Source organism: Sus scrofa, chromosome 11 (genome assembly GCF_000003025.6).
Source record: "Sus scrofa isolate TJ Tabasco breed Duroc chromosome 11, Sscrofa11.1, whole genome shotgun sequence".
Classification (NCBI taxonomy): Eukaryota; Metazoa; Chordata; class Mammalia; order Artiodactyla; family Suidae; genus Sus; species Sus scrofa.
This window is the reverse complement of record NC_010453.5, coordinates 1,883,374-1,909,974: the sequence shown is the minus strand read 5'-3', so window position 1 is coordinate 1,909,974 and position 26,601 is coordinate 1,883,374. Positions and strand designations below refer to the sequence as shown.

The 26,601-nt window shown below is 52.3% G+C and overlaps 1 long non-coding RNA gene across 1 annotated transcript in view; it reads left to right on the top strand.

Annotated features, from left to right (window-relative positions):
- LOC102168089 overlaps positions 1 to 14,760 on the top strand; it is a 69,292-nt gene extending 54,532 nt beyond the window's left edge. The window contains exon 4 of the long non-coding RNA XR_002336605.1: positions 9,277 to 14,760. This is a non-coding gene — a long non-coding RNA (uncharacterized LOC102168089). The remainder of the gene's footprint in view (positions 1 to 9,276) is intronic.

Genomic DNA, 26,601 nt, shown 5'->3' with positions numbered 1-26,601 from the left:
GAGCAGGTGTTTCTCTGAGATCCGACGGTGACGCAGACACGCAATACTGGAGCCAGAAGGCGCCCAACTGATGACCTGGCTCCATGCTTACTTCACCACCCATGGGAGGTCGCTGAGTGACGGGTGGTAGGCGAGTAGGGGGCTCTAGCCACACCACCTACACAGGCTTGGGACCAACCACCCCGTCCTGGACGCGCCTTTCCTGCGGTCCCCATAGTCTGCCCTCACCGGGAGCAGGCTGGTACCTGGGGCACCAACTGTGGCCATTCATTCTTCTGCCTGAAGTCCCAATCAGTAGACTAGTGACTTCATTCAGTGGCTTAAAATCAGCCAAGACAAGGTGTCTATACCATAGAAATTGGCACATGCCACAGATCGGGGCTTTTTCATGTCTTCATCTTGTCTTTAAGCTTGGCCAGCTTTCCATGGTTCACTTGGTCTTACAAAGAGTGATTGATTCTCTTCTCTGAGAACTGCAGTCATTGTCGTACCTAGAGTGACAACCAGAAACAAACCCCACACCCCCTCTCGTCCCCAGAGCTGCTCCTGTTCGTCCAGGGCCCAAGCGAGTGCTTGTCCACTTCAACAAAGCCTGCCCAGGTCTCTGGAGCTTGTCTGGTAGTCTGAGTGTGAGAATCCTTTTTTTGGTTGGATTTAATTGCCTCCAGCTGTAGGAACCCCTTCTGCCTCCCAGTCGATGGAAACCAGCCTCGGGTTAACCGCTGTGTTTACTTAAACTCCAAACTCACAGGCTGGTTTGCCTCCTTTTGTTTCATCTCCTGTTCCAGAGCCCGGGAAGGTGGGATGGAGGCAGCCCGAGGCTGTGGGGCAGCTGGGATGCAGGATGCATGGCCGGGACCCATGGGGGATGAGGCTCAGATCCACTGCGCTCCAGGAATTGCTGACTAAGCAGATCCGGGGATGCAGAAGAGCCCAGACACCAAGGGCCCTGGTCACGCTGACCTTGAATAAGTCCCGTGCCCTCTTTTAACCCCGGGCTCTCTTGTGGGGGAGGGGAGGGAACTAGACGCCCCCCTCCCCCCCGCCATGCCCGCCCTGGTCCCTCCCGCCCAGAGCGAGGGCAGCTTTCCATTCAGTCAGGTGATGAGCACACCCCGCCCCGGGACCTTGCAGCATGGAGCGCACTGAGTCTACACGGCGATGCTCCAGCCACAGGAAAGCCATGATTGCAGACTCCCTGGGGCCAGAAGGGAGTGCGGAAGAGCTGCGCAGACGCAGCACGACCAACCTCCGAGCGGCCCGGCTGTGGTCCCAGGACCCCTTCCGACTTCAACCTGCCCACAGGCCGTGCAGAGGCGCTTCCTGGCGCTCACGTTTCAGCCGGTCACAGACAGAACATTCCAGGTGCCGCACTGCTCAGCCACGCCAACAAAGACATGCGGGAAAGGGGGCGGTTTCATTTGTCCCCCTAAACAGAGAAAAAGGTGAAAGGTGATTTGCTCATAAAGCCGAAACCCTGGGGCCGTTTGGTTTGGGGACCGACCCCCCAACTCTGCCTGGTGTCACAGTGCTAAGGGTGACTTTAATGAGGCAGAGCCACGCAGGGACTCGCCCCGGACCACGGGACGCGGCAGAGCTCAGCGTGACGCAGGCCTCTCCCTCAGAAGGCGCTCTCCTTCATGGCATTGCTGACCCTGCGCACACACAGACACCCACGGACACACGTGTACAGATGTATGCACACGCACAGACACATAGACACATGCACAGACACACATCAATATGTATACACACGCACACAGACACACACACCCATGTATCTGCACACAGACACCCGCATAGTCACACTTATGCACACAACACACCCACAGACATACACACAGACGCATGGACGCACACACACAGGCACAGAGACACACAGGCACACACACACACAGACAGACAGACACCTGCACACACAGCGTCCTATTCCTGGCAGCAGGCTGGCGTGTAAGCCACCTGCTCGTCTCCAGCCCCTGATCTTGGCACGGGGGACCCGGGAGGGCGGCCCAGCCGGGCTTGTTCCAAGCACAACCTGCGGGTTTTATCTGACAGATTCCGGATGAAGGCGCGGGGTCTGCGGGTTTGTGTCACATACAGGAGTAAGTGAGACAGCGGGATCCGGGGCACGTTTTGCTGAGGCTCCCAAAGTGTGGACGTAGCGCCTGTGCCCTGGGAGTCTGCCCTGAGGCCGCCCTCCTTGGCGCCTCCCAGTGCCCTGCGGCCTGGGTGCACCCCGGCTCTCAGTTTGCGGCTCAAGGCAAAGTGGGGAAATGCGTGTTCTTCTCTCACCTCCACTCAGCAGCAAGGTCGGCCCGCTTTTAAAGCGTGGCCAACATTCCAATTTGAGCCGTGTGTGTGAGTTTCTCGGCCAGGAGCCTGGGGGTCAGGCAAACATGTGTCGGCAGCCTGGCCGTCACGCTGCCCAGCCCTGAACCCACTTTCCTCATCCGTGTGCCGGGGCTGCGCGCACTGGCTGGACCGGCCCCCGGGAGAACTCAGTGCAATAGACACTCCTGAGACCCACTGGGGGCCTCGCATGATCGTGTTCTAACCTTCCAGCTGCAGTAAATTCTGTAGCTGAGGATAATCTTTCAAAAAACACACTTGATTTCTGGATAAGTTTTATATCCATAAATAAGTTTTTTAAAGCTGAAGATGCTAAAAAAGTCAAATAATTGTCACAGTGCCTGAATCTTACTCCTGGAGGATGAGTCTCCTGTTTTGTTCTTAGAGATATACACACGCGTGCTCACACCCCTGTGCTCACAGACACGTGCACACATCCTGTGCTCACGCACACATGCTCGCACCTCTGTGCTCACGTGCACACCCCTGTGAGCTCACACCCCTGTACGCACACACACACATAGCTGGTCGGCACTGTGGGCGGTTGGGAGGGCCGCTGCCACCGCGTGTGCTTAGCAGATGAGCCGTAACACGACCTTGGGCAATTCCACTTTACCCTTCGTGGGATTTTCACTGCTCAAGTAAAATATTTCGTCTCCTGACCCCACTTATCTGTAGAGAAATCCTGAGTCCTGTCTCTAGTTGTGCCAGAATTCTTGCCTCCCCTCCCAGAACAAGTCTTTGATTCTCTCAAGATCAAAAATAAGAGGATCTATCCTGAAAACACGCTTCCCTGCCTGCACCTGCCTCAGTCATGCCTGCGTTTTGCGAGGCGGGGGGGTCTCCGTGTCTGCGCGTTGCTGGCAGAGGCCCGGCTGTTTCTGCAGAGCTGGGGCTGAGTGGCATCCGTGCTGAGGGCGGCCTGTGTCCTGTGCACAGCCTGGCCTGGTGGCAGCCATACTGTGGTGACATCTGCTCCGCCGAGGCCCCCCTCAGGCCTGCCCGCCCCGGCCCCTGGGAAAGTGCGGGTTTAGGAAGCTGTCACCCAGCCCAGTGAGTGGAAATGAAAGCATCTGTTGTTGCTGGTTTTTTGTCTTTTTTTATGTTCGGGGAAGAGAAAATCTCAGTAACCAGATCCTTCCAGAACCACACCCGCTGAGTGCAGTCAGGTAACACCCACCACCCAGAGAATCCCCGGCTCCTTTCTGGGGCTCAGCCACAATGCTGTCCATTGTTTGCACTTTAATTAACTTCTGTTTTACTGATTTATTTAAAAAAAAAAAAAAGATGAATTGGCCTTATGCTCAGAGATGAAGTATTGCAACTTGAAACTCCTCATACCTTTCTTGAGAACTTCAAAGCGCAGCCAAGGTTGTTTATGGGCAGGAAATCAAATTAGCAAAACTATTACAGTGGCTTAATGGCTTGGGGTGGCCAGGTTGATAAGCCCTCGCTGGAAAGCGCCCCCTCGGCCCCCCAGCCCCCGCTGGCTCTTTCAAGCCGTTCTCGGGCCTGAGTAGGTCTGCCGGCTCCGACGGAGTGCCGGGGGGGCTGCCCTGGGTGTGCAGAACCCCACGGCTTTCACGTGGGAAGCGGCAACTGAGAGAGAAGGCAGGAGACCCTCGAGGCCCACTTGGGGCAGGAGATGGACGAGAATGTGTCGTGAGCGAGGACAGCGAGCGCGGGGCGGAGATGAGCGAGATGAGCGCCGCCTCCAGCACAGGCACTCTCGGCCCCCCAGTCCGAATTAGCGGCGCCGCCAGCCTGGAGAAGGCGGGCTGGCCACAGTGAGGTGCCCCGGGAGAGGCGTAATGATGGTCCAGGTCGGCACAGCCTATTTCCACGGTGGCCAGGTGCACAGACCAGAGGAGCAGCAGCTCTTCCGGAGGTTCAATGGCTTTGAGGACACCTGAGACTTGAAGACAGAGACGTCATCCTGAAAACTGCAGGCCCTGATACGTAGCCGAGCCCCCACGTTAGGGCGAATGAGCATGTCACGGGAGCCTATGATCCTGTGAGCCACGGTGGTGCCGCTGCAGATTCCGAAGTCAGGCCATACAGATGAGCAGGCGTTCAGAAGCGTTCAGCTCGTTATGACCAGAAAATACCTACCTCACACCTGCAGAGGATGCGAGCCCCAGGTCTGTGGGGGAAGGGCCAGCCCTCATTCAGGGCACACACAGCTCCCCCAGACACTCGGGTGTGCGCCGTGTCAGCGAGTAAGCCAGGGCAGAAAATACACCTTCTCGGCACCAAAGCATGAATTACCGCACTCTAACCCTTAGTTGTTCAAATGGACAGATCCTCCGGAACAAACCTTTCCCTCTGATGCCCTAAGACGTAATTCGAGGTCTTAAGCGTCCATAAAGAGTGGCCCTGACTAAGCCTTAATGGAAGCAGGCAGACCGAATTCTTCCAGAATCTGATACCAACCTTATCAAGATCAAGCTGTAATAGGTTGGTCTCTGTATGGTGTAGATTTATAACTTAGGTCATGCCCAGAAAGCAGGCCGAGTTTGAAGAATTCAAGGGGAGAGGCTTTAGAGAAATTTCATAAGCTGTTTCTCTCTGGGGCTGTGGTGAAGTGACTATTAGAACTCACGATAGGTCTTGGGTCCTGACTCCCCCTCCACTTAGCTGTGTGATACTGAATGAGTTTATCTGAACCTCAGTATCCTGTTCTATAAACGGGCATAAAAAATAAACCTGGCTTCTTCTCAGGGCTGTCCTAAGGTCAGGTGAAAGGGACATTGTAAATTCAGAGCATTGTACACATGCCAGGGGGTTTTGTTGATAGGGAATTTAGCTGTGTAAAGATGTTTTTGAATTGTACTGCCATTGAAAGTGGCATTTTTAAAGATATATATAAAGATATACGTATAGATGTGTGTATAGAGAGAAACGTAAGTTTTGAATCAGGAAATCTTTTTCAAGCCTGGCGGGGGGGCCTCTCATATTAAAGACTAAAATTTTCAATAATAGCAATTATGTGGAGGCAATCAGGCCTGTGTGATGGGAAGTGACAGCTTATCAAGGGTTCTTGTTCGTTATTGTTGCTCTTCTCTTATGTTTGAACCCCAATGCCGTCATGCTTTCTCAGATAATTTTAGTAAGGGGAAATTTTGAAACTTGGATAGTGTGTTTTAATTGACTGTTTTGTTCTAACTAAGCAAGTTTAAACTCATTTTTTAAATGACAAGTGTATGTTTTTAAATGAAGCATTAGCTTGAATAAAACACACTTAGTAAAATAGACCACTTTTAAAATTTAGTGAGTTCCCATTGTGGCTCAGTGGAAACGAACTTGGCTGGTATCCATGAGGATGCAAGTTCAATGCCTGGCCCCACTCAGGATCTGGCATTGCCACAGGCTGTAGTGTAGGTCACAAATGCAGCTCTGATCTGATGTTGCTATGGGGTAGGGTGGCAGCTGCAGCTCCAATTTGACCCCTAGCCTGGGAACCTCCACATTACACACCTGTGGCTCTAAAAAAATAAAGTTTAGCATGTAGGTTATGACCAATCCCAGAGAAAATGTAATTGCATGCTTTAACAAATAATATTAAAATCAGGTTCACCTTGTAAAATAGTACAGAAGTGTTTTTAGCCCAATAGCACCTCACTTAAAAAGTAGGAAGGAGCGTGATCCCCACTGACCACGTGGGAAACAATCTCACAGACCTGAGGGACTCTCCCTCATCACATGGCTCGTGGGGCTTTTGAGTCCAGAGCTGTTTTTTGACCCAAGTTTCCTTTTCAGCTCTCAGTTTTCAACTTGAAGGAAATGAGGACAGTGGAGACCTTTGAAGCTGATTATAGGTTTTGGATTTGCCCACATACTTCAGTAGGGAAGCATCTCAAAGCAAAATGAAATTAACCCACCCAAAGCGGCTGGAGAAGTGAGGGGCCAGCCCCACTCCAGATGCTTAAAGTAAACAAACTCCTGTCAATCACATGCTGAGGAGGATCACCCCATCTCCTTAACCCCAGAAGATTGGGGTCCATAGGGAACAATCTCGAGGCAAGAGAAGGACAATAGAAAAGGTATTTTTCAAATGGTGCCATGAGCTATCCATGGAGGGCAAAGGGCTCTGCCCAGCCCTAGAGCAGAAACCAAGCACGGCACACGAGACACCAGTTCCAAAGCACAGCAGTGACCAAGGACAGTGTAGGGAGGACTCAGGAGGCTGGAAGCCAACAGACCCGAGACCTGCCAGGCAGCTCTGGGACACAGCGAGTCATGCTGACACTGAGTGACATCTGAACCACATGGCCCAGGGAGGGACAGCAGAGGAAATGGACATCAAGTGCACGTGGTCACAGAGGCTGTCATATGGGGTAGTCCACCTCGGCCTGTGCCCAAGGAGGCAGGGGAGCCCATTGAGGAGGAGCTCTTCAGTGCACACAGGGGGCGGTTGGGGGAGAGAGTGAGGGCTATTCCCTCCCCTGTTTCTCCAGAGCAATAAAGGTACAGAAAGCAAAGTTAAGTGTGGTCCTGGCTGTTAGACCCAACCCGGAGCTGAAGCAGCAGCTAAGACTCTATTGCAGAAAATCAGTAACTAGCATCAGGTGTTTGCAGCATGTATTATAATGAAGAGCCACTTCCATTGGTCCCATATAGACAAAGATTTGGAATCCAAGTGAACCTAGAGAAATTAAACATCACCCACCAACAGTGACAGAGCCACTGAATGAGGAAGTAACATCCCAGGGGGAGAAAAATAATTTGAGCAGAAGCATAGCATTGACCAGATTAGAAGGAAATCTAATTACTTTAACCAAAGCTGGATCAGGATTTTCACAACAGGTTTGGTAAGCTGAACAAATCAATATTAATATCAAAACCCCCTAAATTATACCCAAGTGAACAGGTTAGTTGTGCAATATTCATTTTCTCACAGAACTTGAACAAAATATTTTAAAGCTCTTTTGGGAAGCACAAAAGATGCAGAATGGCCAAAGCCATCTTGAGAAAGAAAAATGGAGCTGGAGGAATCAGGCTCCCTGACTTCAGACTATACTACAAAGCAACAGTCATCCAAACCATATGGTACTGGCACAAAGACAGAAATATAGATCAGTGGAACAGGACAGAAAGCCCAGAATTCAACCCACGCACTTACATTCAACTAATCTATGACAAAGGAGGCAAGAATATACAATGGAGAAAAGACACCTGCTTCAATAAGTGGTGCTGGGAAAACTGGACAGTGAAAGAATGAAATCAGAACACTTCCTAACACCATACACAAAAGAAACTCAAAATGGATTAATGACCTAGATATAAGACCAGGTACTATAAACCTCTTCCAGGAAAACATAGGCCAAACACTCTCTTTTCAAAGAACCAGCTTTTAGTTTCATTGATCTTTTCTATTGTTTCCTTCATTTCTCTTTCATTGATTTCTGCTCTGATCTTTATGATTTCTTTCCTTCTACTAACTTTAGGTCTTGTCTATTCTTCTCTCTCGAGCTGCTTTAGATGTAAAGTTGCTTGTTTATTTGAGCTTTTTCTTGTTTCCTGAGGTAGGCTTGTATCGCTATAAACTTTCCTCTTAGAACGGCTTTTGCTGCATCCCGTAGGTTTTGGAGTGTCTATCTTTGTTTTCATTTGCTTCTAGATATTTTTTAATTTCCTCTGATTTCTTCAGTGATCCATTGGTTGTTTACTAGCATGTTGTTGAGTCTCCACATGTTTGTGTTTTTTGCAGTTTTTTTCTTGTTGATTTCCAGTCATATGGCATTGTAGTCGGAAAAGACTCTTGATAGGATTTCAATTTTCTTAGTTACCGAGGCTTGATTTGTTGCCCAGGTTGTGATCAATCTTAGAGAATATTCCATGTGCAATTGAGAAGAATGTGTATTCTGTTGCTTTTGGATGGAATGTACTATAAATATCTACTAAGTCCATCTGGTCTAATGCTTCCTTCAGGGCCTGTGTTTCCTTATTGATTTTCTGTCTGGATGGTCTGTCCATTGCTGTAAGTAGGCTGTTAAAGTCCCCGACTATTATAAAAGCAACTCTTTTCTACCCATTGGATTTGTTTATACAGACGCTTGGAAGGATGATGGGTCATTGGGTGGGTGGATGGATAGGTGGGTGGATGGATGAATGAGAGAACGGATGGTTGGTTGGTTGGGAGGATGGATGGATGGTTGGTAAAGGGCAGATGGATGAGGGCTAGAAATCAATGAGAGGAAACAGGAGAGAGGCAAAGGAGACAAGTGCCGTTTTCACCCACACTTCAAACCTTAATATATTATCCATTTACATTTAAATTTGGTAGTTTCATTCTGTTTCCTTCCCATCACTTTCAGATAGTAACCTCCCTAGGGGCAGGGTCAAGTCTTTATGAATTCTCTCCCAAAGGAAGTAGTACACAAACCTCTTGTAGATAACAGGGTGTATTTTCAATGTGGGGCTTGATAGGATGGTAAATCTAAAACTAACCAAGCCACTGAGAGACAGTCTGACACTGGATTTTATCTCACAGGACAGGGATGTAGGTGCTAAGTTAAAATTTCAGTGTAAAATTACTACTAAAGGGAAGTTTACAGAAATGAAAATAGCAGATGGTAAGAACTAGAGAAATAAATAACCAACCCTAAAAACTCAACCAGAACATAGTGGTGGTAAGAGCTAGCCTCTGTAGTCTCTCAAACAGCCCCTCTTGAAATGAAACCATATAAAATAAGAAATTCAGCACAACCAAAACAATAACAGATGGACTTTAAGTGTTCCCAGACCGAAACACCTTGGAAACTGGAGGTCACATTCATTAAATCCAATCCAGTCTTAAACAGCTTTGACACGTGGCTTGGCCTTGCTGGCGAGCAGAGCGGGCCTTTGAAGACATCCATGCAGGGCCAGCTAAGCTCTGCTGTACAGGGCTTTTCTGACCTTCTGTTTTCATCTCACTTGTTCCAGTTTTGTCAAAAATGGAGCTTTTCACGTGACGGTTCACCGTCGTGACGCTTGACAGCAGAGTGGGTCTGCGTGGGAGCCTGTCTGGTGCAGAGGCAACACTGGAGGTTGACTCAGCCCTGCTCTTTACCCGAGGCTCCTCCCAGGTGGCAGGGTCCGAATGCTGACGTACTCGGTTGTCACGAGGGCCCGCGGCCTCTCCCTTACCTCACTGACGCTGGCCACGTCTTTTATCACATCCCCAGCCCCCCACTGAGAGCTCAGTACATGTCATTTTCCTGACTTCTGTGCACCTGGGGGCTCAGGTGAGGTCCTGAAATTCGCTTGAGACGGCTGCCGAAGTGAGCCCGGGGCTGAAGCAGGAACCCTGAGGAGGCAGGTGGGTGATGGAAGCCCCACGGAGGCAGCTACACCTGGACGACGGGCGGTGAGGAGGAGGCTGGGGGTTCTTGCCAGGCAGGCGCAGGCTCTGTCCCCAGGGTTAGCAAGACTGTCACCTCTCCTGCATCCACATTTCTGAAATGACCCTCAGGAGCCTCCTGGGCTGGAGACAACGTCCCTCCAGCCTGCCAGGGACGCCTTCCTGAAAACAGTGGCAGTGGGCAATCCACAGGTTTGTGTTTGTTTCATTGGTTATTTGCTTTTTTAATTTTTTCTGATCAAAAGCCTCTATCAGGAATAATATAACCAAAAGAATTTAATCAATCCAAACTTGAACTAAACAGAGATACCACATGAACATTTTTTTTTTTTTAAGTGAACCGGATAGTCCTGTGTTACACTGGCATGTGCTTAATAGCCCTGTGAATTGCTGGTCTTTTTTTTAAGTGGATGCTGGTCTTCCATGAGCCAGGCCTGCCCAGTCCTACAGGTCCCCCTGCACAGATGTGGATACAACCGCAGAGCTTAGGCCACAGTCCCAGAGCCTCTTGACAGTGACCCTTTGTCGCACATCAAGGTGCCAGCATACCCGGTGTCTGTCAAGGGCACTGTGCCCAGACTCTGGATGGTCACCTTCCCGCCATGTCCTCACGTGGCACAGGGAGCTCGTGTCCTCTTCCTAGGAGGGGGTAACTCCATCCCACAGCCCTGTTCGTATCACCTAATCTAACCCTTACGATCTCCCAAAGTCCCCTCCATATCTATCACCTGGGGGTTAAACGGGGGGAACCAGTCTGGGCTGGTCCTTGGTTTCTCAGTGCGGATTCCAACCTGGGTCCCCTGAGCGCTGTGGGACATGGTGACGGGCTGCAGTGGGAGGGCAGGCAGGGGCTCACAGGAGGTTTGCAAAGGCTTTTCTCAGCCCAAGAAACCCAGCTTTTTGAAGCGTCTCTGCCAGCCCCACACAGACAAGACCTTGATGGAAAAGATGGGGAGGGGGCGGGGTGCAAGGAGCCACTGGACTGGACGGCCCACGGGACAGGCTTCCAGGCTGCGGGAGGGAGCTGGGGTCAGGAGTTGGATGCCCCTGACCATGACTTACTGGGTCACTCACTCACTCAGCAGCCGGGCTGCCTTTCAGGGGCCTTCAAGACGCCCCTTCTCTGATCCAAGAGCCACATCACTCCAGGGACTCGCGGTCCTTGGAGTCACCTGCTGTCACATGGTGTCCCTCCCAGGTCAGAACCCTTGGTCAGATGCAGCCAGCTGGTCTCCTGACAAGGTCAGGGAGACTGACTCGCCTGTGGGGGGAGCCCTGGTGTCCGCGGCTGCCTGTCAGGTGTGCCTCCCACTGCCTCCCCCAGCTCCCGAGCCCAAGGCGTCTTGAAGCACGTCTCCAATCACTGGTGTTCCCACCGCAGCCTCCTCGCCCCGCCAGGTGTGACAAAGGGCCATTCGGAGCCGCCCTTCACGCCATCACCTCTTCACGCTCCAGACTCCTTGCAAACCCACCAGTCCAAGCCCCTCCTGGACCCACCAGCTTCTCTCTGGTTCGTTTTTGTCTTCATTCAGGGACCTAACTTCTTTGATGAGGCATGAAAAATCCCTGGCAGTCTCTTGTTATCAGAAGGAATTCTTTATCGTCCTTCACCCCAGACCTGAGGCCCAGTGGCCAGCCGCAGAGATGAGGCCCGTGGGGTTACCTGAGGTGAGGGCCAGGCCCTGGGCCTTTTCCTGACACCTGGTTTCAAATACCCCCTCCCCGCCGGCATCTCCTGTCACGTTAGGTGCCTCCCCAGACGACACAGTGCTGGCGAGGGCACGTCCACAGTGTGATGGGAGTGGCGGGGCCACAGGCAGCCTCGTCCCCCAGACCACGAAGACGGCAACAGACTGTGATGGGACTTCCTGCAGTCCTGTGAGGCATGTGTTTGTCTTTCCTCTCCAAACTACACTGTGGAAATTTTATTGTTCTCCGATCGTCCGTGTCTGGGTTGGTTGCACCTACTTAGATATCCTGAAATCGCTCCTATAAGCATATCTAAAATGGAAAGTTCTTATTTGCACTGCGAGAACTGGTAATTCATTTTTATTCTAGTAAGACTTTCCAAACTAAAGACACTTTTTTCTTCCCTATATAAGTGGTTGCTGTGATCGTTTTCATGCCAGCGATTTGTATAACAAGAGCCAATGTTTAAACACTGGGTCTGGGCAGTTGTCTGCAGGCAGGGATTAAGAATGTGTGACAAGGGCCCTGAAGATGTCTCTGCTCTCCTTCTGGGATGTGAGCGGACGGGCTGGGGTGGAGACCAGTCGTGACATTTTCCAGGAGGTGCTGCTCGTGGGCGCGGACCGGTGTGTAAGTCCTCCGTGACTGTGGGTTTTAGGGCTGGGTCTTCGTGTGCTGATCGGTTTATTTTAAAAAGCGACACTCGATCAACACAAGGTGGCTGGAGTGGAGGTGCCTCCCAAGGTCGATTAAAAGAAACCAGCTATTTAAGGAGGGGAAACAGACATGTCTCAGGGCTGATTGTGCATTCAGAGGCGGGGCTCCCTCGGGGTGTCTCTGAGTCCCCTGCAGGCTAAAGACAGTCACCCCCCAACACGGAGGCTGGAAGGAAAGCCGGAGCAAACCTGCATGCGTGCATCTGGGGAAGGAAGGCTGTCCCCGCGGACACGTGCTGCCTCGGGAGCCGGGAACCCTCTCCTGGGCCTCCAGCCGCCCCACCGCCCAACCCCGGCTGCATGGCTCCCAGCCAGTCCCGTTCATCAGCATTTGGCTCCATCGAGGGGCCTCCACCCCATCGGGGATTTTCTTAGGATGGGCCTGCCAAGGAGAACCTATGAGAGAATGGGCCCTGAGCCTGAGGCAGCGCCCCCCCACCCCGTCCCATCCACCTGTGAGACAGAGGCCCAGCTCTGGGGCTCACACAGGGCGCCAAGGGAGGCCCAGTTACCTGGGACGGCAGTGAGGGTGCAGCTGTGAACACGCAGGGCCCCTCACCAATGCTTCTCCCACCTGGATGCCGCTAGAGCATCTCCAGTGGCCCCTGTGGGGCGGCCTCTCCCAGCCTCCCTCACCGCCCCGCTCAACCAGGAGCTTTCAGAACCAGGCTCGGGCGGCGCCCCAAGAGACCAGTGGTGCTGTCGGAGCTGCTGCTGGCCTGACAGCTGGGTCAGGGCTGCCCAGCTCCCAGGTGGCAGAGTTCAGCTCAGGCCAGCCGGCGCTGAAACCCGGACACTTGCTGCTTATGAGACGAGCCTCCTTCTACTCGAGCAGATGTCCCCTCACCGGGAACAGGGAGTGGCATGCCTGTCAGTGAAGAAGTCACACCACATCCTGCAGAGACAGAGGCTGGGGGTAAAAAACCAAAAGGCTTTATGGCCCCCCCTTTCCTGTCCGGATTGGCCACCGTGGGACAGTGACCCCTCCACGCCCTGCTCTGTCTCATCTGCAAATGAAGAGGGCGTCCACCCTGCTGGGTGGTCCTGAAAACTATGCAGAGAGGTTGGTAAGATGCCCGGCGATGGTGGCCGCGGTGCCCAAGGACCAAAGAGAAGCCAGAGCAGAGTCACCAGCAGGGACGCTGGGACGTGGCTGCCGCTGCTGGAGCCTCAGCCCCTGCTCCTCCCGCCTGGCCGCTGACCGCATGGCCTCTGCAGGGAAGCAGCTGGGAAACGTGCTTCCGCTCGGGAATTCCGCATTTACGTTTTAAGGTCCCCGTTCAGTCTGTATTCCTGTTGCCGTTAACTCTCACTCAGTTAGAAGCAGCATCTCCACGGCCGGTTCGTCTCGCAGGTCCCCATTCATCATCCACTGTGAAACTGCACATTCGACAAATGCTGTTCAGAGCCTTATTTATTTAGAAAATTACTCTAAGCCTTGAAGAGACATTGCCCTTTGCTGCAAACGGTACACAATAGACTCTGCTTTGCTGTTCTGAGTATCTGGCTGTATTTCTTGTTTGAGTGTCTAGCTCCACAATGAGATCCTAGGTTCCTGGAAGCCGTGGACACTTGAGTGTGGACACACATACTCTGGTTTCACAGAGTAACTAACTGCTGAGCAGATTTTTGCCAGCATCCCCGGCCCTCAGTCTCCCCAGCACCTCTCCCTCCCTCCCAGGCCTGCTTTCCGGAAAGGGGGTTGTTCACAGCCAGCCCTGAGCACCCAGCCTCGCAGAACACAGAAAAACTACCTGGCTCCAGCCAGTGTCATCACAGCCTGTCTCGTCTCGTCTCGTCTCGTCTCGTCTCCACCATCAGCTAAGATGCTAACGTCAGTTTACGTGGACTTTCTGGGAAAAAAGTCCAACATGGAACATCTTTGCAAAAGCACGCTGCCATTGCACAGGATGTTAACCACATCTACATTCGACTACACTCCCTTCCCAGCACAGTTTCTCAGTCTCAGGCTTCTTGGGCCAAAGGCTTCTGAACAACGATTGTCCATAAGGAAGCAAATGATATTACTCAGTCCTTCCCCCTCCTGCCGTGACAGGAGGTGGTAAAACTATTTGGGGTGACTTTGCACAATTGAATCATCACTCAGCTCCTCCCACGAATACAAACTGGCTTCAGGGTTCCTGGGACAAGGCTTTGGGAACAAAAAACCATGGTGTGAGCCATGCTCGGGTCCCTGAAGGGCTGCGCACAGTGAAGGGAGTCTGCAGGGGGAGCCCGGCCCGGCCGCCGACGCGCGTCAGTTCCTTTCTGGTCCCACCTTTAAAGAGCCTTTGTGTTTTCTGTTCTGATAAAGCCCGGTTCCCACACGGGGTGGGTGCTTTTCAGTGAGTCACTAACAACGAAAATAGATGAAAATGGAGCTTTAAAAATGGAAACCTCGGCACAATCTCCACTCTCTGTTCAGACAACGCCGCTCTAATTTTTGCCGTAAAACCTCTCCTTTTGGATTCAGGTGATGACAAGAGCACTTTTTTCACACGCCTGTTTCCTCCAATAGTGACTGATCGCGGAGACCCAGAGCGAGGCCTGCTGCCCGATTTAAGCCCCAATTCTTTTATTTAATGACTTTTATTTTTTTCCATTATATCTGGTTTACAATGTTCTGTCAATTTTCTACTGTACAGCAGGGTGACCCAGTCACACATACCCAAATACATTCTTTTTTTTTCCACATTATCATGCTCCTTCTTAGTGACTAGACATAGGTCCCAGTGCTATACAGCAGGATCTCATTGCTTATCCATTCCAAAGGCAAAAGTTTGCATCTGTTAACCCCCGATTCCCAGTCCATCCCACTCCCTCCCCCTTGGCAACCACAAGTCTGTTCTCCATGTCCAGAATTTTTTGTTTTGTGTGGAAAGATTCATTTGTGCCGTATTTTAGATTCCAGATGTGTGATATCATATGGTATTTGTCTTTCTCTTCCTGACTTACTTCACTCAGGATGAGAGTCTCTAGTTCCATCCACGTTGCTGTAAATGGCATTATTTTGTTCTTTTTTATGGCTGAGTAGTATTCCACTGTGTATATACACCACCTCTTCTTAATCCATTCATTTGTCGATGGGCGTTTAGGTTATTTCCATGTCTTGGCTATTTTGAGTAGTGCTGCAATGAACATGAGGGTACATGTTTCTTTTTCAATGGAAATTTTTGTCTGGATATATGTCCAAGAGTGGGATTTCTGGGTCATAAGACAGTTTTCTGTATAGTTTTCTAAGGTACCTCCATGCTGTTTTCCATAGTGCCTGCACCAGTGTACATTCCCACCAACAGTGCAGGAGGGTTCCCTTTTCTCCACACCCCCTCCGGCATTTGTTATTTGTGGACCTACTAATGATGGCCATTCTACCTCATAGTAGTTTTGATTTGCATTTCTCGAATAATCAGTGATGTTGAGCATTTTTTTCATGTGCTTGTTGGCCATCTGCATATCTTCTTTGGAGAAATGTCTGTTCAGGTCTTTTGCCCAAGTTTCAGTTGGGTTGTTGACTTTTTTTGCTGTTGAGTTGTGTAAGTTGTTTGTATATTTTAGAGATTAGGCATCATTTGAAACTATTTTCTCCCATTCTCTAAGTTGTCTTTTTCTTAAATTTATGGTTTCCTCTGCTATGCAAAAGTTTGTCAGTTTGATTAGGTCCCACTGGTTTATTTTTGCTTTTATTTCTGTTGCTTTGGGAGACTGACCTGAGAAAACATTTGTAAGGTTGCTATCAGAGAATGTTTTGCCTATGTTCTCTTCCAGGAGTTTGATGGTGTCTTGTCTTAGGTTTAAGTCTTTAAGCCATTTTCAGTTTATTTTTGTGCATGGTGTGAGGTGTGATCTAGTTTCATTGATTTACATGCAGCTGTCCAGCTTTCCCAGCATCACTTACTGAAAGACTGTCTTTTTCCCATTTTATATTCTCGCCTCCTTTGTCAAAGATTAATTGACCGTAGGTGTCTGGGTTTATTTCTGGGTTCTCCGTTCTGTTCCATTGGTCTGTCTGTATGCTTTGGCACCAATACCACACTGTCTTGATGACTGTGGCTTTGTAATAGTGCCTGAAGTCCGGGAGAGTTATGCCTCCTGCTTGGTGTTTGTTCCTCAGGACTGCTTCGGCAATTCTGGGTCTTTTGTGGTTCCATCCAAGTTTTTGTATGGTTTGTCCTAGTTCTGTGAAAAATGTCATGGGTAATTTGATAGGGATTGCACTGAATCTGTAGATTGCTGTAGGTAGTGTGGCCATTTTTATAATATTAATTCTTCCAACCCAGGAGCATGGAATATCTCTCCGTTTCTTTGAATCCTCTCTAGTTTTCTTGTTTAATGTTTTATAGTTCTGCGCATATAAGTCTTTCGCCTCCTTGGTCAGGTTTATTCCCAGGTATTTGATTTTTTTGGGGTGCAATTTTAAAAGGTATTGTATTTTTTAATTCCTTTTCTAATATATCATTGTTAGTATGCAGAAATGCGACTGATTTCTGAATGTTAATCTTATACATCCTGCTACTTTACTGAATTTGTTGACCAGTTCAGTTCATGTTTGTGTGGAGTCCTTGGGGTTTTCATATTATCTGCATACAGTGCCAATTTTGCCTCTTCTCTTCCAATCTGGATACCGTTTCTTTCTTTTGTTTGCCTGACTGCCATGGCTAGGACTTCCAATACTATATTGAATAAAAGTTGTGAGAGTGGGTATTCTTGTCTTGTTCCAGATTTTAGTAGGAAGGCTTTCAGCTTTTCTCTATTGAGTGTTATATTTGCTGTAGGTTTGTCGTAAATGGCTTTGATTATGGTAAGGTATGTTCCCTCTATACCTACTTTGGTAAGGGTTTTTATCATGAATGGATGTTGGACTTTTTCAAATGCTTTTTCTGCATCTATTGAGATGATCATGTGGTTTTTGACTTTTCTTTTGTTAATATGGTGTATGATGTTGATTGATTTGCATATGTTGAACCATCCTCGTGAACCTGGGATGAATCCCACTTGGCGTGGTGTGTGATCTTTTTTATATATTGTTGAATTCAGGTGGCAAAATTTTGCGTCTATATTCATCAAAGATATTGGCCTATGGTTTTCTTTTTTGGTGGTATCTTTGTCTGGCTTTGAAATTAGGGTGAAAGCCACATTTCTACTTGAAGAGGCTGCATGGTCCCTCGGCCCACACAGCAGTTCTCTCACTAGTTCTCCTTTTAATTAACAGACTTGCAAGTGATCACAATGGCCTGTGGGACACGCCAAACGCCAAACAGATGACTGACCGGCAGGGAACAGTGTGCTCAGCACAGATACCTTAATGCAAAAGCCATGTGGGCTGCAAAGCAGGGCTGGAGGGCCGCTGCTGGGCAGAGGGTGGGGTCTGTTTCCAGTTAGAGAGGACCCAGTGCCCAGGGAGGAGCATTCATGAAGGGGAGAGCCGGGCTTCTCGGGTACTGCCACCTGCTTGCAGGACTCTGACCTGCCCCATCAGGCGGGAGGACGGTCTGGAGATGGCAGGGATGGTGAAGAGCCAGAGGCCGCCTGCTGCCCGCAGCCCACCAGCAGGTACCGTGCCCCCCCCACGGTGGGGTGGGAACAGGGTGCCCTGCGTCCACTGCACTGTCACCTGGCCCAGTTTATGGACAAAACCCATCTCCTGGGGCGGCGGGAGGGGCTCGGGTGGCTCATTAGAACCTGGCCGGAGGGCAGCTTGGACCTGCAAAGGACAGCTGTCTAATTGGATTTGCTTGTGTGTCCTGTCCTAGCTTTTACAATGGACTTGGGCTCCCGGCCTTTCTAATTAGATTGTTAAGCATAATAGCTGAACGGCACAGCAGTAAAGAATTTGCCCTTCCTTTGTGAGCGCAAAATAGGGCTCAGAAAAGATTCAGGATTTTTCCAGCCCATTTCCCCCATCGTTGTAGCTGATGGTAATGAGACCAAGTTTATTTCTTTTTTAAAGCTCCCACGGGAGCACAGGCCAGGTTGAAGTTCAAGCGAGATGTCAAAACACACATATGCAGTACAGTAGCGACTTCTGGATCCCTCCAGCCCCGGGCTTCCCCTAATTGGTGCCTTGTGGGCAGCGGCGGCAGAGAGGCCAAGGAGGAGATGGGACTGGAAATGGAACTGCCTGTCACCCCGCAAGGTGGTCCCCAGACCGGGTTGACAAAAAGCAGCAGAACAGGGTGGGAAAACAGTCGCTGGCTGGGGTTCTGCATCCACCCCCGCGCCTCCTGGGAACCAGCAGGGCCTGGAGGGAAATTGGGCAGCCAAGGGAAGGAAGCAGGGGCGCCCTATGGAGCCCCGAGCCCCAGCTCCACGCCCAGCCCCGCGGTCCTGACGCCCTGTGGCTGCGAGACCATGTCTGTCCACTGCCCAAGGGGCGTCTCCATGTGAGAGCTGTGGCCTCCAGGGTTCTGCTCTGTGCTGGCCCCCTGACCACTGGGCATCTCAGTGCCACATTCATCACTAGGGACCATTCATCATGGCTGAGGGTCTTTCGGGTTTGAGGGAGGACCGATCTGCACTTAAGTTTTCATTACTGTTTCATTACTGTGTTACTGTACACACACCCCGGTGTGGGCGCACTCCCTGGGGTGGGGGGCAGGCGTTTGAAGTGTCCCCACGTTGCTGCCATTGCTTTAAGCCACCTTCATAGTCGTCACCCCAGACGTGCGGCATCAGGGCCTCAGGCTCACTGAGGGCCGGCCTTCCATGACCCTCTCATCAAGGGGTTTCCTCTCAACCGAGGTGGCCACGTCTGTGATGAGTCCCCGTCCCAGGGGCACAGTGTCTGCAGCGAGAGAGCAGCTTCTTAAGCGCTCGGGACAGCCAGGGTGGCCCCAGGCACCAAAGCACAGATCATTTTTTTGCTATTCTCGTTCTGTTTTGAGCATCATCCCAGAGAGGAGACTGCGTGATTTTCCAGGAATATCGATATTAAGAGCAAGCAGCGTGTTACTCAAAGGCACTTCCTATTTTCAAAAAAGTGGGATAAATGGATGGAGGCACGACAACCCCATTGCCCGCAGCCCAAGGCCCGTTGCTCTGTGCCCTCCGCTGGCTGGTTGGAAGCCTCCACCTCTGAATGGGGTCTTGGGCGGTCTCTGCCGAGATGCAGCAGGGACTCTGGGACTCTGCTCTCTTTAGGGCTTTTGCTCAGGGACAGGGTTTCAACTTTCTCGGCATGAGGTCCCCAGGCTGCCACACTCCCCACTCCCAGCAGGCTGCAGACTCGCTGTCCACGGGCACATCCGTCAGGACTGTGCATCCGTGTCTTAATCCCAAGTTCCCTGCGCCTTCTCACTGCAAATGTCCACTTGCCACTCCTAGTTTACCTGCTGCAGCCCCAGGACACCAAAGGCTGGACCTGCTTCTGCGCACATACCCTGTTCTTCTGTCTGCCATGTCTTCAACAATGTCACCTTCAGGCTTTGTGTGACGGCATCCTTACAACTCCTCCTTGCAGTGACTCCCAAAAGCGCTTCCTCCGCTTCCTCTGCCAGCCTTACCGCATCCTCAAAGCTTGTTTCGTAGAAGGCCTGCTTGGAGTTTGTTTCTGACCCTCTCCCTCTCCCTCTCCGACGTCTGTGGGGAAGTGAAAGAAGGGGTTCACCAGGATGCAGACAGACTCACTTCCCCAGAGACAGGTGACACCGGAAGTGCAGTCTTCTAAAGCCATAAGACTAACCCTGTGGAAACTGCTTCAAGGAGGTAGAGTGCCTTCCTTACAGCTTACAAATTTCTGAAAATTGAACCATAAAACCAGCACAGGCCCTGACCCCTACTCTTAACCTTTGAATAAAAGAACCATGTGCTTGAAACTAAGGCATTTGTGCAAAAGTGCTAGGGTGTGGGCGAGGCAAACCCAAATACTGGCTTTGTTTTGAAACGAGAGCCCCGTCCTGGTTCTGATGTGCTGGGTGTTTCTCATTCCAGCCTGCACTCTGCGCACATGGGTGAATTAAGTCGGCATTTGTAGCAAGTTTAAAAAGGTCTTGAAACCGAGACGTGGATTATGTCAAGGACTCTACAGTTACTGGAGGCCGTTTTGATCACAGAGGTCTTGGAACATGATCAATTCGACACATGTGTCCGTAATGCTATGAATATGTGAGCATTCCGTGTTCCTGTGATAACACAAAGGGGGCAGAAAGAAGCTGCTCCAGAGGCTTCATACAATGTTTTATTTAGTTTAGAACAGGTGTTGCAAAAAGGGTCTCAAATATTACTAGAAAGGCTCTCTCATACGCACATTCTTAGCAATCCTTGACTCTCCTTCTAAAAGCTTATTGACAGCTGATTTGCTCCTTGAATTTCTAAGAAAATAACTTTGCATTTATATGTGAATGCATGATTCTTGATTTTCAAGTATCAGTATCAGATAATGTGGTTCAGTGTGACAAGTGGGAGTTGAAACACAGGACTTACCAAGGAGGGAAAAAATGCACATAAATCCTTCCTTAGCTTTCCCCCCTTTCTTTGTCTATTTCTGGAATGAGTTCCAGGAAAATACTCCTGAAATTAAAATGCCCAGGGTACTGTTGGTCTCTTATGATTCAAAGTTGTATTTCTCTGTATCTCAGTTCATTTCATTTCAAAAGTAAGTTTCTAAAAAAGCATTAGTGGGCACAGTATCGAAAGAGAACAAAGTTGGAGAGCTGACACGACCCAACCTCAAGACTTCCCCTAAAGCGACAGTCATCAAGACGGTGTGGCGTTGGTGAAAGAAGCTCAAGTGATCAATGGAGCAGAGTGGAGAGCCCAGAAATAGACCCGTGTACATACAGGCAACTGATCTCTGACAAAGGAGCAAAGACAACACAATGGAGCAAAGACGGTCTTTTCAACAAACATGCTGAACAACTGGTTGTCCACGTGCAAAAAAGTGCATCTAGACACAGCCTTCCGTCTTTACAAAAATGAACTCAAAAAGGATCACAGACCTAGATGCAAAATGAAAATTATAAACCTCCCAAAAGATAAGAGAAAACCTAGATGATCTATAAAAGACACAGGTGAGAAGCCGGCTTTCATTAAAACTAAGAATTTCTGCTCCGTGAAAGACAGTGTCAACAAAACGGGAAGACAGCCATAGACTGGGAGAAAAATCTTTGCAAAAAGGACTATTATCCAAAATATACAAAAAACTCTGAAAAAGAAAACAAGCCAATTAACACATGGGCCAAACAACTTAACAGACACCTCATCAAAGACGAGATGCAGACGTGCAACGAGCACATGAAGAGAGGCTCCACCTCCGCCGTCGTCAGGGAAAGGCACGTCACAATGACCGTGAGACACCACCGCACCCGTTAGGGGGCCAGAATCCGGATCACCGAGACGCAGACGCCGGTGAGGATACAGGGTGAGAGGAGCCCTCCTTCACTGCTGGTGGGAACGAAGCGGGGCCCAGCCCCCTGGAAGACAGTCTGGCAGTTTCCAGTGCAACTCAACAGGAGTCTCATCTTGGACCCAGGCATCAACCCCCTGGTATTGCCCCAAAGGAGGTGAAAACTTCCATCTACACAAAACCCTGTGTGAACATTTACAGGAACTTCATTCCTAAACTGCCAAAACGTGGAAGCAGCCAAGATGTCCTCCAGGAGGTGATGGATAAATAAATTGTGGTCCACCCAGATGACGGAATATCATTCAGCGCTAAAAAGAATCGAGCTATCAGGTCATAGAAAAGCACATAGGAGCTTGAATGCCACTGCTAAGTGAGAGAACCCCCGGCTCCAGAGTGTGGCTCCCACACTGTGACATTACAGAAAAACTATGGAGGCAGGAAAAGCCCAGGGTCTCCAGCAGGTAGCAGGGAGGGAGAGGTGACCAGGCAGAGCTCAGAGGATTCGTGGGCCACAAGACGACTCCATGTGACGCGGGGGGTGCCTGTCAGTGCATGTTTGTCCAAACCACAGGACGCTCAGCACTGGGAGGGGAGCACAGCGCAGACCACGCACTGCAGGGACGAGGACGCGTCCAGGGAGCTCCTCCGTTGTCACAGACGCCCCATCCGGTGGGGTCGTTGATGGTGGGGAGGCTGGGGGGCAGGGGCATATGGGAAACCTCTGCACCTCCCTTCAGTTTCACCATGAACCTAAAATTGCTCTAAAAAAGAAAATGTTTGAGAAAAATCGGCAGCTAGCTAAAATCCCAAGAATCGGTCTTTAAGAAAATTTAAGCAGCTATAGCATCGAGACTCCGGCCTGACCACTGGAAAGGTCCTCAGACTGTGTGAGCTGCTTGAGTCACTCATTCACGCTTAGGAGGGTGCCGCGAAGGAGGGAAAATAGGACCTGTTTCCCCTTAAGGCAAAGGCTCTTATTACCTGGAACAGGGCGGCAGCGGCAAGTCAGAGAAGGCCTACTATGTGCAGGTGAACGCAGAGACCCTGCATGTCCAGGCTTTCGAAGAGAATCCTGTCTGGACAGGTGGCCAAGCCCGCCCGCCCTCCTGTCCCCATGGGCCCAGTCTCCCCTTGGCGGTGTGGACGCCCCCGGATGCCGATCCAGCAGCAGGACGGCCCCTGGGTCACTCACCGGAAGACAGGGCTGCTGGCAGAAGTACGTCGCCACAGGGAGCAGCCGGCACGTCACAGCTGGGCTCCTACCTGTAAAACGTCCCTCCGACTCAGGACAACACCACGAAATTCAGGACGTGCAGGTCAGACGCAGCCTGGAGAACCACCTGTGGCTTCTGGGCAGCCTAGGAAAGGATGCTGTCCTTTTCCAAAATACGGTTGTCCCTGCTGTGCATGGGTTCAGCCCCCGACCCGGGAGCTTCCACCTGCCATGGGTGCGGCCTAAGAGAAGGCAGACAAAAACATGAGCCCAAGCTTAAAACACTGGAATTCATGATTTACATCTTCTGTCCTAACAGTGAGATGGGCAGGTCTCTGAGAACACAGGACTCCAAGGGGTTCAGAGGCAGCGTGTTTCCTCCCGCCGCACCCCCGGGGCGCCCACCGCGGAGCACAGGAAGCCAACGTCTTTTCACCTTCTCGGCCGGTGGCGTTCGGAGCACACAGTCTAAGCCAGGCCTCCGGAGAAAAGTCATGCTGGATCTTTATTCGAGGTATGTGGTTAAACATGTTTTCATGTTGTCAAAGATTAAATAATTAGGAGAACATGGTCAAGATCAAAAGGCAGCCCCATGTCACAAGCAATTACGAGGCCGCTCCGCTAGGGCCGTGACAAGCAGGGATTCCCGCTGGTAGGATACCCGGTTAGCCCGCCACGTGGGCTCAAGATGTCGCTGCTCTGGGCCCTTCGGACTTGGTGTTGCAGTCTCACTAGGACAGCTGCCGTCCGATAAACAGGGAGACGACAGAGGCAGCACGGCTGCTGAGCTGAGTACCAAGCAAGGGGCAGAGGCGCGAACAGAGGGAGGCGCTGGCTTGTAGGGGGAAGTCCTCTCCACAAATCCCAATGGGACAGCCTGACACCGGGGAAAGCAGACCTCAGTCGGATGGGCATGTGTGGGTCAAATCGTTTTCAGCGTCTCTGTACGTTCTCATCAAGAAAGACATCCAGAAGTTCCGTCGTGGTGCAGCGGAAATGAATCCGACGAGGAACCGTGAACTTGTGGGTTCGATCCCTGGCCTCACTCAGTGGGTTAAGGAGCCGGCGTTGCCGTGAGCTGTGGTGTAGGTCACAGACACGGCTCAGATCTGATGTGGCTGTGGCTGTGGCGGAGGCCGGCAGCTGTAGCTCCAGTTGGACCCCTAGCCTGGGAACCTCCAGATGCCGTGGGTGTGGCCCTAGAAAAAGGAAGGAAAACATCAGTTATTCCAACGCATTTGCACAGGAACAGCTGCATCATCAGATCATGGTGCACAGGTACCGTCTCAGTGGTCCTACCCTGTTCCCTAATTTGTGGGCTGGAATGTCAGAGAATGAACTAGAAAAATCTTACTTGAGAATTCCTAATTAACATTCTATCAAGGCCAAATGATATGGGAACGCTCAAATTAAAGTTCTAAAAAACGGCCTGATACCCCAGCGGTATCAGTCCAGACAAGCCCCTGGCGCCTCCCGCGTACACTCTCCCTGTGAGGGGGGCCCTGGGCTCACACTTCTCCCCCCTGCGGGAGTGGGGAGCCGGCCGGGGCTGAGCCCAGGGCAGGGGCCAGGCCAGGAGCAGGCACAGGCACGGTGAGCCCCCGCTCAGATGTTGGCCTTGTGCCGCTGCTCACACAAATCTCCATCGGAGGCAGTGCCCACTGGTGGTTGAGGGCACTCCCTGGAGGAAGCTGCTCTGGCCCCAGGCCTGACTGTGGGTCTCCCCTGCCACCAAGGGCTCTCGGCTGTCCTCTGCTGTTTGCACAACCCGGCAAGGCCCGGGCGTCCTTCGGGCCTCTGCCTGGCAGGCAGAGAGTGCGGTCGTCTGCCTGCGTCTCCGACAGCCCTGTGTCCCGGGCGCGGGCACCACCGCTCCCTAGGGCAGCCTCCCGGCCCAGGCGCCCCCGGGCGGCCGCCCCTGCACGGACCCCGTCAGTCCCGGCCCCAGCCGCTCTGTGCCCGAGACAGCGGCGGGGTCCCCAGCGCCAGGCCTGCGCCTGGCGGACGCCCAGCTTCGGGCCTCGGTTGGGCCTCGTTCTCCTGGGCCCGGCGGGGCAGCCCGAGCCGCCGTTGCGACACGCTCGCTCAACCCGGCGTCCCCCGAGGGCCCCGCCGTGCCCAGGCCTGGCTCCGCAAAGGCGCCAGAAGCCCGCAGCCCGTCCCGCCGCTTCCCGCAGCCGCGGCCTCCCAGCACCGCGGTCCCCGCTTCACCTCCGCGCGACGACGCCCCGTGAGCCCGGAGGCGAGCGGGGCCCCGGGTGGCCACGGACTCCCTGCGCGGGGACCGCCCTGGGGCCGCGGCGATGCCGCCGCCGCGAGGCGCGACCTGCGCGTCCAGCCGGAGCCGGGTCCGGGCCGGGGACAGCCGGGCGGCAGCGCAGGGCCGGGACTGGGCGGAGGCGCCCCCGGCAGGCGGCCGGCAGGGCTGCGCCTGAGGACGCCCAGGACGCCGCGGGGCACCCGGAGCCCCTCGGGGCGCGCTGCTCCCGGCCGAGCAGCCGGCGCCTTGTTCCCGTGTTGTCCGACCGCAGCCCGGTCCGCTCTGCTCCCCGCGGGGTGGACGAGTGCTGGGCGCTGACCCCCCCACACGCAGTCCCGGCGGCGGCGGCCTCGGGGCAGCAGCCGGGGGTCTCCCGGTGACGCTCCGCGGGGACACGGCCCCGCCGGGCGGGAGCGCGGGCCCTGCCTCAGCCGCGCCTCTCACCCCTCAGCGCGTTCCTCACGCACACGTCGCACACGCGCACCTCACACCGCAGTCACACCCTCACACACCTCGTCACACACGGGTCACACAGGCGCACCTCACACCGCAGGCACAGTCACACCCTCACACACATTCCTCACACACACGTCGCACACGCGCACCTCACACCGCAGTCACACCCTCACACACACCTCACACACACGTCGCACACGCGCACCTCACACCGCAGTCACACCCTCACACACCTCGTCACACACGGGTCACACACGCGCACCTCACACCGCAGGCAGTCACACCCTCACACACACCTCACACACACGTCGCACACGCGCACCTCACACCGCAGACACACAGTCACACCCTCACACACCTCGTCACACACGCGCACCTCACACCGCAGACACAGTCACACCCTCACACACATTCCTCACAGGTCACACACGCGCACCTCACACCGCACAGTCACACCCTCACACACACCTCACACACACGTCGCACACGCGCACCTCACACCGCAGACACAGTCACACCCTCACACACACCTCACACACACGTCGCACACGCGCACCTCACACCGCAGACACAGTCACACCCTCACACACCTCGTCACACACGCGCACCTCACACCGCAGACACAGTCACACCCTCACATTCCTCACAGGTCACACACGCGCACCTCACACCGCAGACACAGTCACACCCTCACACACATTCCTCACAGGTCACACACGCGCACCTCACACCGCAGACACAGTCACACCCTCACAAACACCTCATCACACTTCATGCGCACACTGCTCAAACCACACACCCCCACCGCATACACACCTCACTGCACATCCTCACACAGAGTTCACACACACGCACCTCACACCGCAGTCACACCCTCACACACACCTCATCACACTTCATGCACACACTCCTCAAACCTCACACACACACACCCACCTCAGACACACCTCACCGCATTCCTCACACACTCCTCACACCTGACACACACCCCTCACCACACATCTCACCGGTCACACACACACACACGGCACCTCACCCCCCACACGACTCACCCCTCACATTTGCACACACCCCATACCACATTCACACATCCCTCCACACACAGCCCACACACACCTCACACTCACATACACATCTCACACCTCACACTTCAAACCCCCACACGCACCTCAAACATACCCTCCCACATGCCTTGCACCACACACACATACCTGACACACTCACGTGCCCTTC